The 16,240-nt window shown below is 44.0% G+C and overlaps 4 non-coding genes across 4 annotated transcripts; all 4 read right to left on the minus strand.

Moving 5' to 3' along the window:
* Positions 1-2,584: 2,584 nt before the first annotated feature.
* On the minus strand, positions 2,585-2,657 carry trnav-aac (transfer RNA valine (anticodon AAC)). The gene has a single exon. It is a non-coding gene; the product is annotated as a tRNA-Val (tRNA).
* A 3,407-nt stretch (positions 2,658-6,064) lies between these two features.
* On the minus strand, positions 6,065-6,137 carry trnav-aac (transfer RNA valine (anticodon AAC)). The gene has a single exon. It is a non-coding gene; the product is annotated as a tRNA-Val (tRNA).
* A 3,407-nt stretch (positions 6,138-9,544) lies between these two features.
* trnaa-ugc (transfer RNA alanine (anticodon UGC)) lies at positions 9,545-9,617 on the minus strand. Its single transcript has one exon. It is a non-coding gene; the product is annotated as a tRNA-Ala (tRNA).
* A 3,407-nt stretch (positions 9,618-13,024) lies between these two features.
* On the minus strand, positions 13,025-13,097 carry trnav-uac (transfer RNA valine (anticodon UAC)). The gene has a single exon. It is a non-coding gene; the product is annotated as a tRNA-Val (tRNA).
* Positions 13,098-16,240: the final 3,143 nt, after the last annotated feature.

A 16,240-nucleotide genomic window follows, 5' to 3' on the forward strand; every position in this document is an offset into this window, starting at 1 on the left:
GAAATCAAGCAACGTAACCCAAGTTTGCAATGCATTCCATGCAATCATCAACCACATCATTCCCGTCTTCCTCACCTTAGCTGCACAGCCCTCTAAACGTTGCAATCCACGTCACACAGGATTTGTTCCAGGATTAAACTTTCAGTAGGATTATATTAATATCTGTGCCCGCATCTTGAAATGAGATTCTCAGCGATATCCAACACAAATTGAATTGTATAGATGACAGGCAAATACAGGAAAACAGGTCAGTATGCAACACAATCCCATGGTGCCTATTTTCAGATGCACAATATTCATCTTTTCCAGCAAATGAAAGAATTTTTCAGTGAATCATTTGTAAAGTCAGTGTTATTGCCATTTGTGCCTTTCTTTCTTCTCGTTTTGCAACATACTGGCGCCTGAATCCAATTAATGTATCTTCATGTTTATTGGGGAGACCAAACGCAGACTGGGTGATCGCTTTGCGGAACACGTCCGCTCAGTCCCCAAGCAGGACCCTGAGCTTCTGGTTGCTTGCCATTTCAAGACTCCCCGCTGCTCTCATGCTTACATCTCTATCCTGGGCTTGCTGCAGTGTTCCAGTGAACAACAACGCAAGCTCGAAAAACAGCATCTCGTTGACCGATTAGTTTAGTTTCGTGATGCAGCACTGAAACAGGCCCTTCGGCCCACCGAGTCTGTGCCGACCATCGACCACCCATTTATACTAATCCTACACGAATTCCATATTCCTACCACATCCCCACCTTCCCTATATTTCCCTATCACCTACCTTTACTAGGGGCAATTGGGAATGGCCAATTAACCTATCAACCAGCAAGTCTTTGGCATGTGGGAGGAAACCGGAGCACCCGGAGGAATCCCACGCAGACACAGGGAGAACTTGCAAACACCACACAGGCAGTGCCCAGAATTGAAACCGGGTCGCTGGAGCTGTGAGGCTGCGGTGCTAACCATTGCACACGAGAGCGTGCCGGACTGAATATTGAGTTCAATAATTTCAGTTCGTGACGGGCCCCCCATTTTACTTTCACTTTTTGTTATTTTTCTTTTTTACATTTTTTGCATTTTTTTGTATGTTTATTTTATTTCATCTTAGTTTGTTCAGTTTACTTACCCACTGTTTTGTTTTCATGTTTGTACTTGCTGCTGTTCAATTTTCAGTCCGTTAACAGTCCTATCTGTACTAATGCTTTGTCTTTCAACACACCATTAACATATTGTTTGCCTTTGCTCCATGACCTTCTGGTCAGCTATTCTGTGGCCTTGCCCACTCTACACCTTCTCCTTTGTTATCTCTTGCTCCACCCCCGCTTTACTTGCTTCTAACCTTTGACTTTTCTAATATTTGCCAGTTCTGAAGAAGGGTCACTGAGCCGAAATGTTAACTCTGCTTCTCTCTCCACAGATGCTGCCAGACCTGCTGAGTAATTCCAGAATTTCTTTCTTTTATTTCAGATTTCCAGCATCCACAGTATTTTGCTTTTATTCATGTATAGTCTTCCTCAGTTCAATATGAAGGAGCGGATTGATATTGAGCGGAGCCGCAGTGCATCTCATTTTCAACGCCACCTTGTTAGTTTTCCTGTTACTCGCCAAATGAAGAACAATACAAAGTGATAATTTGGCACGTCTGCCTGTTTCCTTAGCTTCAGTTACAGAATCAGCTGTGTCCGTCTTTAAGGGAGGCAAAGTACTCTTCGCGGCTCTGCGTGACGCTGAATAGTTATGTTAATCTGCATCAATAAACCCAGGTATGTCTCTGTTGCTGACTGAACAAAACGCTAATAGGTCTGTGAGCGAATGTCATAACTTAAATAACTTTTTCCCCTCTGCGTGTCATGAACCTTTACCCCTTGTTATAATTGCGGCTGCATGTTCAGAGCTGCGTTGTCAAGGTGCTTAAGACACCAAGAATCTGCTGCAGAAGTTGTTAAATTGAAAAGGATTTTTGCCCCTTTTAACCAAAAAGAAATGTTCAGGAGGAGCATTTTCCCCAAACTTGTTTCCACCGGAGATTCATCATTGCAACTCAAAGAAAGTTTCAGTCACTTGGGTGTTCTGTTCGAGCTGCTCGGAGGTTTAGTGGCCCGGATATCATGTGCCTACGTTTTGCTGAGCCTGTGCTTGGTTTCTGGGGGATTTGGCCCGGGTTGTGCTATTTTATCTCCCTGAGATGGCCAGTAACCTGTTGATTGAGGCAGCAGACCCCTCTTGCTGCTCGCAGCGAGTAATTGGACAGTGCGGGTCAAAATATTGCAGCGTGCCCCTGTCTCAACGAATGTGGAGCTGGCAAAAGTGAATTGCTGATGTGCTTTTGCCTCGTCTGAAATGAGACTTAGATCAGCTGTTACTCAGCAAGCTAGTGTTGCAGGTTTCTATTCTAATCTGAGCCAAATGAAGTGCAAGTGCTAGGTTTTGAGGAACTTTCTGCAGCATCAGGACAAGAAAGAGGAGCGATTGCAAGGCATTGTGCACACTATGTGCAAGAGAAATAGGACTTTGAGAAATTGTGTTGTGTTAATGGGGAATGTCAATGATTGCATATATCGTGGTCAGAAGTTTGGGTTTGTTTCGAAAATGTTCCTGCCCAGTTTCGAACTGGGGACCTTTTGCGTGTTAGACAAACGTGATCACCACTACACTACAGAAACTCAGCACGGTTGCATGTCTGAGGAATCTGCAAGTATTGTTAAACTATACAGTCAAGATCTATTTGTGGTGCTTGTTTCATTGAAATGCAATTCCACTGTGACATTTTGCAAGGCTGCAGAGGTATTGACCCAGCAATGGACGCTCAGCAGTGCACAACACATTGCCAGGCCATTGAGGCCATCGTACCATTGCCACTTTTTTCAAAGACTTGCAGTTGGGCCCATTTCCTTCGCTCTGCTTTTGTTTGCCTCTCCTTTCATGCAATTATCCAATTCCCTTTTTTGTCAACTCTCACTTAAGAAACTAAGTTTGTAAGAGGTGGAGCAGCTGCTGCAGTGTCAATGCACAGTGTGCCATCATTGACAAAGATTCCCTTCCCCAACCACTCCAAGACATCCACTTGGGATTCTTGCCAAGTTCTGGATTTCATTTCTCATTATTTACTGATTGCACTGACGCATATTTGTGCTTTTAAACTCTTTATTTTTATCAAATGCGTCCTTATTTTGCTGATTTGCAACATACAATGTGATTACCCGAGCAGTAGAATGCGTAACAGAGGCAGTTAAATAATGGGGGCGAAGCTTCGCTACAGCTATATAATGTCCTGGTTAGACCCCACCTGGAGTACTCTGCATAGTTCTGGGCATTCCACTTTATAAAGTATACAAATTGGCCTTGGTATACAGGGCAGTTCAGATCCAGCAGAATGTTTTCAGAGTTCAAATGGTTAGATTAGGAAGCCATGTCCCCGCTTCCACAGAGACAGCTGTTGGTTTCCACCTGGTGCCTCACTTGCTTCTGAATTTCAAGGTGTAGAATGAAATCAAGCAACGTAACCCAAGTTTGCAATGCATTCCATGCAAACATCAACCACATCATTCCCGTCTTCCTCACCTTAGCTGCACAGCCCTCTAAACGTTGCAATCCACGTCACACAGGATTTGTTCCAGGATTAAACTTTCAGTAGGATTATATTAATATCTGTGCCCGCATCTTGAAATGAGATTCTCAGCGATATCCAACACAAATTGAATTGTATAGATGACAGGCAAATACAGGAAAACAGGTCAGTATGCAACACAATCCCATGGTGCCCATTTTCAGATGCACAATATTCATCTTTTCCAGCAAATGAAAGAATTTTTCAGTGAATCATTTGTAAAGTCAGTGTTAATGCCATTTGTGCCTTTCTTTCTTCTCGTTTTGCAACATACTGGCGCCTAAATCCAATTAATGTATATTCATGTTTATTGGGGAGACCAAACGCAGACTGGGTGACCGCTTTGCGGAACACGTCCGCTCAGTCCGCAAGCTGGACCCTGAGCTTCTGGTTGCTTGCCATTTCAAGACTCCCCGCTGCTCTCATGCTCACATCTCTATCCTGGGCTTGCTGCAGTGTTCCAGTGAACAACAAAGCAAGCTCGAAAAACAGCATCTCGTTGACCGATTAGTTTAGTTTCGTGATACAGCACTGAAACAGGCCCTTCGGCCCACCGAGTCTGTGCCGACCATCGACCACCCATTTATACTAATCCTACACGAATTCCATATTCCTACCACATCCCCACCTTCCCTATATTTCCCTATCACCTACCTTTACTAGGGGCAATTGGGAATGGCCAATTAACCTATCAACCAGCAAGTCTTTGGCATGTGGGAGGAAACCGGAGCACCCGGAGGAATCCCACGCAGACACAGGGAGAACTTGCAAACACCACACAGGCAGTGCCCAGAATTGAAACCGGGTCGCTGGAGCTGTGAGGCTGCGGTGCTAACCATTGCACACGAGAGCGTGCCGGACTGAATATTGAGTTCAATAATTTCAGTTCGTGACGGCCCCCCATTTTACTTTCACTTTTTGTTATTTTTCTTTTTTACATTTTTTGCATTTTTTTGTATGTTTATTTTATTGCATCTTAGTTTGTTCAGTTTACTTACCCACTGTTTTGTTTTCATGTTTGTACTTGCTGCTGTTCAATTTTCAGTCCGTTAACAGTCCTATCTGTACTAATGCTTTGTCTTTCAACACACCATTAACATATTGTTTGCCTTTGCTCCATGACCTTCTGGTCAGCTATTCTGTGGCCTTGCCCAATCTACACCTTCTCCTTTGTTATCTCTTGCTCCACCCCCGCTTTACTTGCTTCTAACCTTTGACTTTTCTAATATTTGCCAGTTCTGAAGAAGGGTCACTGAGCCGAAATGTTAACTCTGCTTCTCTCTCCACAGATGCTGCCAGACCTGCTGAGTAATTCCAGAATTTCTTGCTTTTATTTCAGATTTCCAGCATCCACAGTATTTTGCTTTTATTCATGTATAGTCTTCCTCAGTTCAATATGAAGGAGCGGGTTGATATTGAGCGGAGCCGCAGTGCATCTCATTTTCAACGCCACCTTGTTAATTTTCCTGTTACTCGCCAAATGAAGAACAATACAAAGTGATAATTTGGCACGTCTGCCTGTTTCCTTAGCTTCAGTTACAGAATCAGCTGTGTCCGTCTTTGAGGGTGGCAAAGTACTCTTCGCGGCTCTGCGTGACGCTGAATAGTTATGTTAATCTGCATCAATAAACCCAGGTATGTCTCTGTTACTGACTGAACAAAACGCTAATAGGTCTGTGAGCGAATGTCATAACTTAAATAACTTTTTCCCCTCTGCGTGTCATGAACCTTTACCCCTTGTCATAATTGCGGCTGCATGTTCAGAGCTGCGTTGTCAAGGTGCTTAAGACACCAAGAATCTGCTGCAGCAGTGGTTAAATTGAAAAGGATTTTTGCCCCTTTTACCCAAAAAGAAATGTTCAGGAGGAGCATTTTCCCCAAACTTGTTTCCACCGGAGATTCATCATTGCAACTCAAAGAAAGTTTCAGTCACTTGGGTGTTCTGTTCGAGCTGCTCGGAGGTTTAGTGGCCCGGATATCATGTGCCTACGTTTTGCTGAGCCTGTGCTTGGTTTCTGGGGAGATTTGGCCCGGGTTGTGCTATTTTATCTCCCTGAGATGGCCAGTAACCTGTTGATTGAGGCAGCAGACCCCTCTTGCTGCTCGCAGCGAGTAATTGGACAGTACGGGTCAAAATATTGCAGCGTGCCCCTGTCTCAACGAATGTGGAGCTGGCAAAAGTGAATTGCTGATGTGCTTTTGCCTCGTCTGAAATGAGACTTAGATCAGCTGTTACTCAGCAAGCTAGTGTTGCAGGTTTCTATTCTAATCTGAGCCAAATGAAGTGCAAGTGCTAGGTTTTGAGGAACTTTCTGCAGCATCAGGACAAGAAAGAGGAGCGATTGCAAGGCATTGTGCACACTATGTGCAAGAGAAATAGGACTTTGAGAAATTGTGTTGTGTTAATGGGGAATGTCAATGATTGCATATATCGTGGTCAGAAGTTTGGGTTTGTTTCGAAAATGTTCCTGCCCAGTTTCGAACTGGGGACCTTTTGCGTGTTAGACAAACGTGATCACCACTACACTACAGAAACTCAGCACGGTTGCATGTCTGAGGAATCTGCAAGTATTGTTAAACTATACAGTCAAGATCTATTTGTGGTGCTTGTTTCATTGAAATGCAATTCCACTGTGACATTTTGCAAGGCTGCAGAGGTATTGACCCAGCAATGGACGCTCAGCAGTGCACAACACATTGCCAGGCCATTCAGGCCATCGTACCATTGCCACTTTTTTCAAAGACTTGCAGTTGGGCCCATTTCCTTCGCTCTGCTTTTGTTTGCCTCTCCTTTCATGCAATTATCCAATTCCCTTTTTTGTCAACTCTCACTTAAGAAACTAAGTTTGTAAGAGGTGGAGCAGCTGCTGCAGTGTCAATGCACAGTGTGCCATCATTGACAAAGATTCCCTTCCCCAACCACTCCAAGACATCCACTTGGGATTCTTGCCAAGTTCTGGATTTCATTTCTCATTATTTACTGATTGCACTGACGCATATTTGTGCTTTTAAACTCTTTATTTTTATCAAATGCGTCCTTATTTTGCTGATTTGCAACATACAATGTGATTACCCGAGCAGTAGAATGCGTAACAGAGGCAGTTAAATAATGGGGGCGAAGCTTCGCTACAGCTATATAATGTCCTGGTTAGACCCCACCTGGAGTACTCTGCATAGTTCTGGGCATTCCACTTTATAAAGTATACAAATTGGCCTTGGTATACAGGGCAGTTCAGATCCAGCAGAATGTTTTCAGAGTTCAAATGGTTAGATTAGGAAGCCATGTCCCCGCTTCCACAGAGACAGCTGTTGGTTTCCACCTGGTGCCTCACTTGCTTCTGAATTTCAAGGTGTAGAATGAAATCAAGCAACGTAACCCAAGTTTGCAATGCATTCCATGCAAACATCAACCACATCATTCCCGTCTTCCTCACCTTAGCTGCACAGCCCTCTAAACGTTGCAATCCACGTCACACAGGATTTGTTCCAGGATTAAACTTTCAGTAGGATTATATTAATATCTGTGCCCGCATCTTGAAATGAGATTCTCAGCGATATCCAACACAAATTGAATTGTATAGATGACAGGCAAATACAGGAAAACAGGTCAGTATGCAACACAATCCCATGGTGCCCATTTTCAGATGCACAATATTCATCTTTTCCAGCAAATGAAAGAATTTTTCAGTGAATCATTTGTAAAGTCAGTGTTAATGCCATTTGTGCCTTTCTTTCTTCTCGTTTTGCAACATACTGGCGCCTAAATCCAATTAATGTATATTCATGTTTATTGGGGAGACCAAACGCAGACTGGGTGACCGCTTTGCGGAACACGTCCGCTCAGTCCGCAAGCTGGACCCTGAGCTTCTGGTTGCTTGCCATTTCAAGACTCCCCGCTGCTCTCATGCTCACATCTCTATCCTGGGCTTGCTGCAGTGTTCCAGTGAACAACAAAGCAAGCTCGAAAAACAGCATCTCGTTGACCGATTAGTTTAGTTTCGTGATACAGCACTGAAACAGGCCCTTCGGCCCACCGAGTCTGTGCCGACCATCGACCACCCATTTATACTAATCCTACACGAATTCCATATTCCTACCACATCCCCACCTTCCCTATATTTCCCTATCACCTACCTTTACTAGGGGCAATTGGGAATGGCCAATTAACCTATCAACCAGCAAGTCTTTGGCATGTGGGAGGAAACCGGAGCACCCGGAGGAATCCCACGCAGACACAGGGAGAACTTGCAAACACCACACAGGCAGTGCCCAGAATTGAAACCGGGTCGCTGGAGCTGTGAGGCTGCGGTGCTAACCATTGCACACGAGAGCGTGCCGGACTGAATATTGAGTTCAATAATTTCAGTTCGTGACGGCCCCCCATTTTACTTTCACTTTTTGTTATTTTTCTTTTTTACATTTTTTGCATTTTTTTGTATGTTTATTTTATTGCATCTTAGTTTGTTCAGTTTACTTACCCACTGTTTTGTTTTCATGTTTGTACTTGCTGCTGTTCAATTTTCAGTCCGTTAACAGTCCTATCTGTACTAATGCTTTGTCTTTCAACACACCATTAACATATTGTTTGCCTTTGCTCCATGACCTTCTGGTCAGCTATTCTGTGGCCTTGCCCAATCTACACCTTCTCCTTTGTTATCTCTTGCTCCACCCCCGCTTTACTTGCTTCTAACCTTTGACTTTTCTAATATTTGCCAGTTCTGAAGAAGGGTCACTGAGCCGAAATGTTAACTCTGCTTCTCTCTCCACAGATGCTGCCAGACCTGCTGAGTAATTCCAGAATTTCTTGCTTTTATTTCAGATTTCCAGCATCCACAGTATTTTGCTTTTATTCATGTATAGTCTTCCTCAGTTCAATATGAAGGAGCGGGTTGATATTGAGCGGAGCCGCAGTGCATCTCATTTTCAACGCCACCTTGTTAATTTTCCTGTTACTCGCCAAATGAAGAACAATACAAAGTGATAATTTGGCACGTCTGCCTGTTTCCTTAGCTTCAGTTACAGAATCAGCTGTGTCCGTCTTTGAGGGTGGCAAAGTACTCTTCGCGGCTCTGCGTGACGCTGAATAGTTATGTTAATCTGCATCAATAAACCCAGGTATGTCTCTGTTACTGACTGAACAAAACGCTAATAGGTCTGTGAGCGAATGTCATAACTTAAATAACTTTTTCCCCTCTGCGTGTCATGAACCTTTACCCCTTGTCATAATTGCGGCTGCATGTTCAGAGCTGCGTTGTCAAGGTGCTTAAGACACCAAGAATCTGCTGCAGCAGTGGTTAAATTGAAAAGGATTTTTGCCCCTTTTACCCAAAAATAAATGTTCAGGAGGAGCATTTTCCCCAAACTTGTTTCCACCGGAGATTCATCATTGCAACTCAAAGAAAGTTTCAGTCACTTGGGTGTTCTGTTCGAGCTGCTCGGAGGTTTAGTGGCCCGGATATCATGTGCCTACGTTTTGCTGAGCCTGTGCTTGGTTTCTGGGGAGATTTGGCCCGGGTTGTGCTATTTTACCTCCCTGAGATGGCCAGTAACCTGTTGATTGAGGCAGCAGACCCCTCTTGCTGCTAGCAGCGAGTAATTGGACAGTGCGGGTTAAAATATTGCGGCATGCCCCTGTCTCAACGAATGTGGAGCTGGCGAAAGTGAATTGCTGATGTGCTTTTGCCTCGTCTGAAATGAGACTTAGATCAGCTGTGACTTAGCAAGCTAGTGTTGCAGGTTTCTAATCTAATCTGAGCCAAATGAAGTGCAAGTGCTAGGTTTTGAGGAACTTTCTGCAGCATCAGGACAAGAAAGAGGAGCGATTGCAAGGCATTGTGCACACAATGTGCAAGAGAAATAGGACTTTGAGAAATTGTGTTGTGTTAATGGGGAATGTCAATGATTGCATCCATCGTGGTCAGACGTTTGGGTTTGTTTCGAAAATGTTTCTGCCCAGTTTCGAACTGGGGACCTTTTGCGTGCAGGACAAACGTGATCACCACTACACTACAGAAACTCAGCACGAGTGCAGTGCTGAGGAAGCTGCGAGTATTGTTAAACTATACAGTCATGATCTATTTGTGGTGCTTGTTTCATTGAAATGCAATTCCACTGTGACATTTCGCAAGGCTGCAGAGGTATTGACCCAGCAATGGACGCTCAGCAGTGCACAACACATTGCCAGGCCATTCAGGCCATCGTACCATTGCCACTTTTTACAAAGACTTGCCAGTTGGGCCCACTTCCTTCGCTCTGCTTTTGTTTGCCTCTCCTTTCATGCAATTATCCAATTCCCTTTTTTGTAAACTCTCACTTAAGAAACTAAGTTTGGAAGAGGTGCAGCAGCTGCTGCAGTGTCAATGCACAGTGTGCCATCATTGACAAGATTCCCTTCCCCAACCACTCCAAGACATCCACTTGGGATTCTTGCCAAGTTCTGGATTTCATTTCTCATTATTTACTGATTGCACTGACACATATTTGTGCTTTTAAACTCTTTATTTTTATCAAATGCGTCCTTATTTTGCTGATTTGCAACATACAATGTGATTACCCGAGCAGTAGAATGCGTAACAGAGGCAGTTAAATAATGGGGGCGAAGCTTCGCTACAGCTATATAATGTCCTGGTTAGACCCCACCTGGAGTGCTCTGCATAGTTCTGGGCATTCCACTTTATAAAGTATACAAATTGGCCTTGGTATACAGGGCAGTTCAGATCCAGCAGAATGTTTTCAGAGTTCAAATGGTTAGATTAGGAAGCCATGTCCCCGCTTCCACAGAGACAGCTGTTGGTTTCCACCTGGTGCCTCACTTGCTTCTGAATTTCAAGGTGTAGAATGAAATCAAGCAACGTAACCCAAGTTTGCAATGCATTCCATGCAATCATCAACCACATCATTCCCGTCTTCCTCACCTTAGCTGCACAGCCCTCTAAACGTTGCAATCCACGTCACACAGGATTTGTTCCAGGATTAAACTTTCAGTAGGATTATATTAATATCTGTGCCCGCATCTTGAAATGAGATTCTCAGCGATATCCAACACAAATTGAATTGCATAGATGACAGGCAAATACAGGAAAACAGGTCAGTATGCAACACAATCCCATGGTGCCTATTTTCAGATGCACAATATTCATCTTTTCCAGCAAATGAAATAATTTTTCAGTGAATCATTTGTAAAGTCAGTGTTAATGCCATTTGTGCCTTTCTTTCTTCTCGTTTTGCAACATACTGGCGCCTAAATCCAATTAATGTATATTCATGTTTATTGGGGAGACCAAACGCAGACTGGATGACCGCATTGCGGAACACGTCCGCTCAGTCCGCAAGCTGGACCCTGAGCTTCTGGTTGCTTGCCATTTCAAGACTCCCCGCTGCTCTCATGCTCACATCTCTATCCTGGGCTTGCTGCAGTGTTCCAGTGAACAACAACGCAAGCTCGAAAAACAGCATCTCGTTGACCAATTAGTTTAGTTTCGTGATGCAGCACTGAAACAGGCCCTTCGGCCCACCGAGTCTGTGCCGACCATCGACCACCCATTTATACTAATCCTACACGAATTCCATATTCCTACCACATCCCCACCTTCCCTATATTTCCCTCCCACCTACCTTTACTAGGGGCAATTGGGAATGGCCAATTAACCTATCAACCAGCAAGTCTTTGGCACGTGGGAGGAAACCGGAGCACCCGGAGGAATCCCACGCAGACACAGGGAGAACTTGCAAACACCACACAGGCAGTGCCCAGAATTGAAACCGGGTCGCTGGAGCTGTGAGGCTGCGGTGCTAACCATTGCACACGAGAGCGTGCCGGACTGAATATTGAGTTCAATAATTTCAGTTCGTGACGGCCCCCCATTTTACTTTCACTTTTTGTTATTTTTCTTTTTTACATTTTTTGCATTTTTTTGTATGTTTATTTTATTGCATCTTAGTTTGTTCAGTTTACTTACCCACTGTTTTGTTTTCATGTTTGTACTTGCTGCTGTTCAATTTTCAGTCCGTTAACAGTCCTATCTGTACTAATGCTTTGTCTTTCAACACACCATTAACATATTGTTTGCCTTTGCTCCATGACCTTGTGGCCAGCTATTCTGTGGCCTTGCCCAATCTACACCTTCTCCTTTGTTATCTCTTGCTCCACCCCCGCTTTACTTGCTTCTAACCTTTGACTTTTCTAATATTTGCCAGTTCTGAAGAAGGGTCACTGAGCCGAAATGTTAACTCTGCTTCTCTCTCCACAGATGCTGCCAGACCTGCTGAGTAATTCCAGAATTTCTTGCTTTTATTTCAGATTTCCAGCATCCACAGTATTTTGCTTTTATTCATGTATATTCTTCCTCAGTTCAATATGAAGGAGCGGGTTGATATTGAGCGGAGCCGCAGTGCATCTCATTTTCAACGCCACCTTGTTTATTTTCCTGTTACTCGCCAAATGAAGAACAATACAAAGTGATAATTTGGCACGTCTGCCTGTTTCCTTAGCTTCAGTTACAGAATCAGCTGTGTCCGTCTTTAAGGGAGGCAAAGTACTCTTCGCGGCTCTGCGTGACACTGAATAGTTATGTTAATCTGCATCAATAAACCCAGGTATGTCTCTGTTACTGACTGAACAAAACGCTAATAGGTCTGTGAGCGAATGTCATAACTTAAATAACTTTTTCCCCTCTGCGTGTCATGAACCTTTACCCCTTGTCATAATTGCGGCTGCATGTTCAGAGCTGCGTTGTCAAGGTGCTTAAGACACCAAGAATCTGCTGCAGCAGTGGTTAAATTGAAAAGGATTTTTGCCCCTTTTACCCAAAAAGAAATGTTCAGGAGGAGCATTTTCCCCAAACTTGTTTCCACCGGAGATTCATCATTGCAACTCAAAGAAAGTTTCAGTCACTTGGGTGTTCTGTTCGAGCTGCTCGGAGGTTTAGTGGCCCGGATATCATGTGCCTACGTTTTGCTGAGCCTGTGCTTGGTTTCTGGGGAGATTTGGCCCGGGTTGTGCTATTTTACCTCCCTGAGATGGCCAGTAACCTGTTGATTGAGGCAGCAGACCCCTCTTGCTGCTAGCAGCGAGTAATTGGACAGTGCGGGTTAAAATATTGCGGCGTGCCCCTGTCTCAACGAATGTGGAGCTGGCGAAAGTGAATTGCTGATGTGCTTTTGCCTCGTCTGAAATGAGACTTAGATCAGCTGTGACTTAGCAAGCAACTGTTGCAGGTTTCTAATCTAATCTGAGCCAAATGAAGTGCAAGTGCTAGGTTTTGAGGAACTTTCTGCAGCATCAGGACAAGAAAGAGGAGCGATTGCAAGGCATTGTGCACACAATGTGCAAGAGAAATAGGACTTTGAGAAATTGTGTTGTGTTAATGGGGAATGTCAATGATTGCATCCATCGTGGTCAGACGTTTGGGTTTGTTTCGAAAATGTTTCTGCCCAGTTTCGAACTGGGGACCTTTTATATGTAAGACAAACGTGATCACCACTACACTACAGAAACTCAGCACGATTGCAGTGCTGAGGAAGCTGCGAGTATTGTTAAACTATACAGTCATGATCTATTTGTGGTGCTTGTTTCATTGAAATGCAATTCCACTGTGACATTTCGCAAGGCTGCAGAGGTATTGACCCAGCAATGGACGCTCAGCAGTGCACAACACATTGCCAGGCCATTGAGGCCATCGTACCATTGCCACTTTTTTCAAAGACTTGCCAGTTGGGCCCACTTACTTCGCTCTGCTTTTGTTTGCCTCTCCTTTCATGCAATTATCCAATTCCCTTTTTTGTCAACTCTCACTTAAGAAACTAAGTTTGTAAGAGGTGCAGCAGCTGCTGCAGTGTCAATGCACAGTGTGCCATCATTGACAAAGATTCCCTTCCCCAACCACTCCAAGACATCCACTTGGGATTCTTGCCAAGTTCTGGATTTCATTTCTCATTATTTACTGATTGCACTGACACATATTTGTGCTTTTAAACTCTTTATTTTTATCAAATGCGTCCTTATTTTGCTGATTTGCAACATACAATGTGATTACCCGAGCAGTAGAATGCGTAACAGAGGCAGTTAATTAATGGGGGCGAAGCTTCGCTACAGCTATATAATGTCCTGGTTAGACCCCACCTGGAGTGCTCTGCATAGTTCTGGGCATTCCACTTTATAAAGTATACAAATTGGCCTTGGTATACAGGGCAGTTCAGATCCAGCAGAATGTTTTCAGAGTTCAAATGGTTAGATTAGGAAGCCATGTCCCCGCTTCCACAGAGACAGCTGTTGGTTTCCACCTGGTGCCTCACTTGCTTCTGAATTTCAAGGTGTAGAATGAAATCAAGCAACGTAACCCAAGTTTGCAATGCATTCCATGCAATCATCAACCACATCATTCCCGTCTTCCTCACCTTAGCTGCACAGCCCTCTAAACGTTGCAATCCACGTCACACAGGATTTGTTCCAGGATTAAACTTTCAGTAGGATTATATTAATATCTGTGCCCGCATCTTGAAATGAGATTCTCAGCGATATCCAACACAAATTGAATTGTATAGATGACAGGCAAATACAGGAAAACAGGTCAGTATGCAACACAATCCCATGGTGCCTATTTTCAGATGCACAATATTCATCTTTTCCAGCAAATGAAAGAATTTTTCAGTGAATCATTTGTAAAGTCAGTGTTAATGCCATTTGTGCCTTTCTTTCTTCTCGTTTTGCAACATACTGTCGCCCAAATCCAATTAATGTTATTCATGTTTATTGGGGAGACCAAACGCAGACTGGGTGATCGCTTTGAGGAAAACGTCCACTCAGTCCGCAAGCAGGACCCTGAGCTTCTGGTTGCTTGCCATTTCAAGACTCCCCGCTGCTCTCATGCTTACATCTCTATCCTGGGCTTGCTGCAGTGTTCCAGTGAACAACAACGCAAGCTCGAAAAACAGCATCTCGTTGACCGATTAGTTTAGTTTCGTGATGCAGCACTGAAACAGGCCCTTCGGCCCACCGAGTCTGTGCCGACCATCGACCACCCATTTATACTAATCCTACACGAATTCCATATTCCTACCACATCCCCACCTTCCCTATATTTCCCTACCACCTACCTTTACTAGGGGCAATTGGGAATGGCCAATTAACCTATCAACCAGCAAGTCTTTGGCATGTGGGAGGAAACCGGAGCACCCGGAGGAATCCCACGCAGACACAGGGAGAACTTGCAAACACCACACAGGCAGTGCCCAGAATTGAAACCGGGTCGCTGGAGCTGTGAGGCTGCGGTGCTAACCATTGCACACGAGAGCGTGCCGGACTGAACATTGAGATCAATAATTTCAGATCATGACGGGCCCCCCATTTTACTTTCACTTTTTGTTATTTTTCTTTTTTACATTTTTTACATTTTTTTGTATGTTTATTTTATTTCATCTTAGTTTGTTCAGTTTACTTACCCACTGTTTTGTTTTCATGTTTGTACATGCTGCTGTTCAATTTTCAATCCGTTAACAGTCCTATCTGTAATAATGCTTTGTCTTTCAACACACCATTAACATATTGTTTGCCTTTGCTCCATGACCTTCTGGTCAGCTATTCTGTGGCCTTGCCCAATCTGCACCTTCTCCTTTGTTATCTCTTGCTCCACCCCCGCTTTACTTGCTTCTAACCTTTGACTTTTCTAATATTTGCCAGTTCTGAAGAAGGGTCACTGAGCCGAAATGTTAACTCTGCTTCTCTCTCCACAGATGCTGCCAGACCTGCTGAGTAATTCCAGAATTTCTTGCTTTTATTTCAGATTTCCAGCATCCACAGTATTTTGCTTTTATTCATGTATATTCTTCCTCAGTTCAAAATGAAGGAGCGGGTTGATATTGAGCGGAGCCGCAGTGCATCTCATTTTCAACGCCACCTTGTTAGTTTTCCTGTTACTCGCCGAATGAAGAACAATACAAAGTGATAATTTGGCACGTCTGCCTGTTTCCTTAGCTTCAGTTACAGAATCAGCTGTGTCCGTCTTTAAGGGAGGCAAAGTACTCTTCGAGCTCTGCGTGACGCTGAATAGTTATGTTAATCTGCATCAATAAACCCAGGTATGTCTCTGTTACTGACTGAACAAAACGCTAATAGGTCTGTGAGCGAATGTCATAACTTAAATAACTTTTTCCCCTCTGCGTGTCATGAACCTTTACCCCTTGTCATAATTGCGGCTGCATGTTAAGAGCTGCGTTTTCAAGGTGCTTAAGACACCAAGAATCTGCCGCAGCAGTGGTTAAATTGAAAAGGATTTTTGCTCCTTTTACCCAAAAAGAAATGTTCAGGAGGAGCATTTTCCCCAAACTTGTTTCCACCGGAGATTCATCATTGCAACTCAAAGAAAGTTTCAGTCACTTGGGTGTTCTGTTCGAGCTGCTCGGAGGTTTAGTGGCCCGGATATCATGTGCCTACGTTTTGCTGAGCCTGTGCTTGGTTTCTGGGGAGATTTTGCCCGGGTTGTGCTATTTTACCTCCCTGAGATGGCCAGTAACCTGTTGATTGAGGCAGCAGACCCCTCTTGCTGCTAGCAGCGAGTAATTGGACAGTGCGGGTTAAAATATTGCGGCGTGCCCCTGTCTCAACGAATGTGGAGCTGGCGAAAGTGAATTGCTGATGTGCTT

Source organism: Heterodontus francisci, chromosome 22, assembly GCF_036365525.1.
Source record: "Heterodontus francisci isolate sHetFra1 chromosome 22, sHetFra1.hap1, whole genome shotgun sequence".
Classification (NCBI taxonomy): domain Eukaryota; kingdom Metazoa; phylum Chordata; class Chondrichthyes; order Heterodontiformes; family Heterodontidae; genus Heterodontus; species Heterodontus francisci.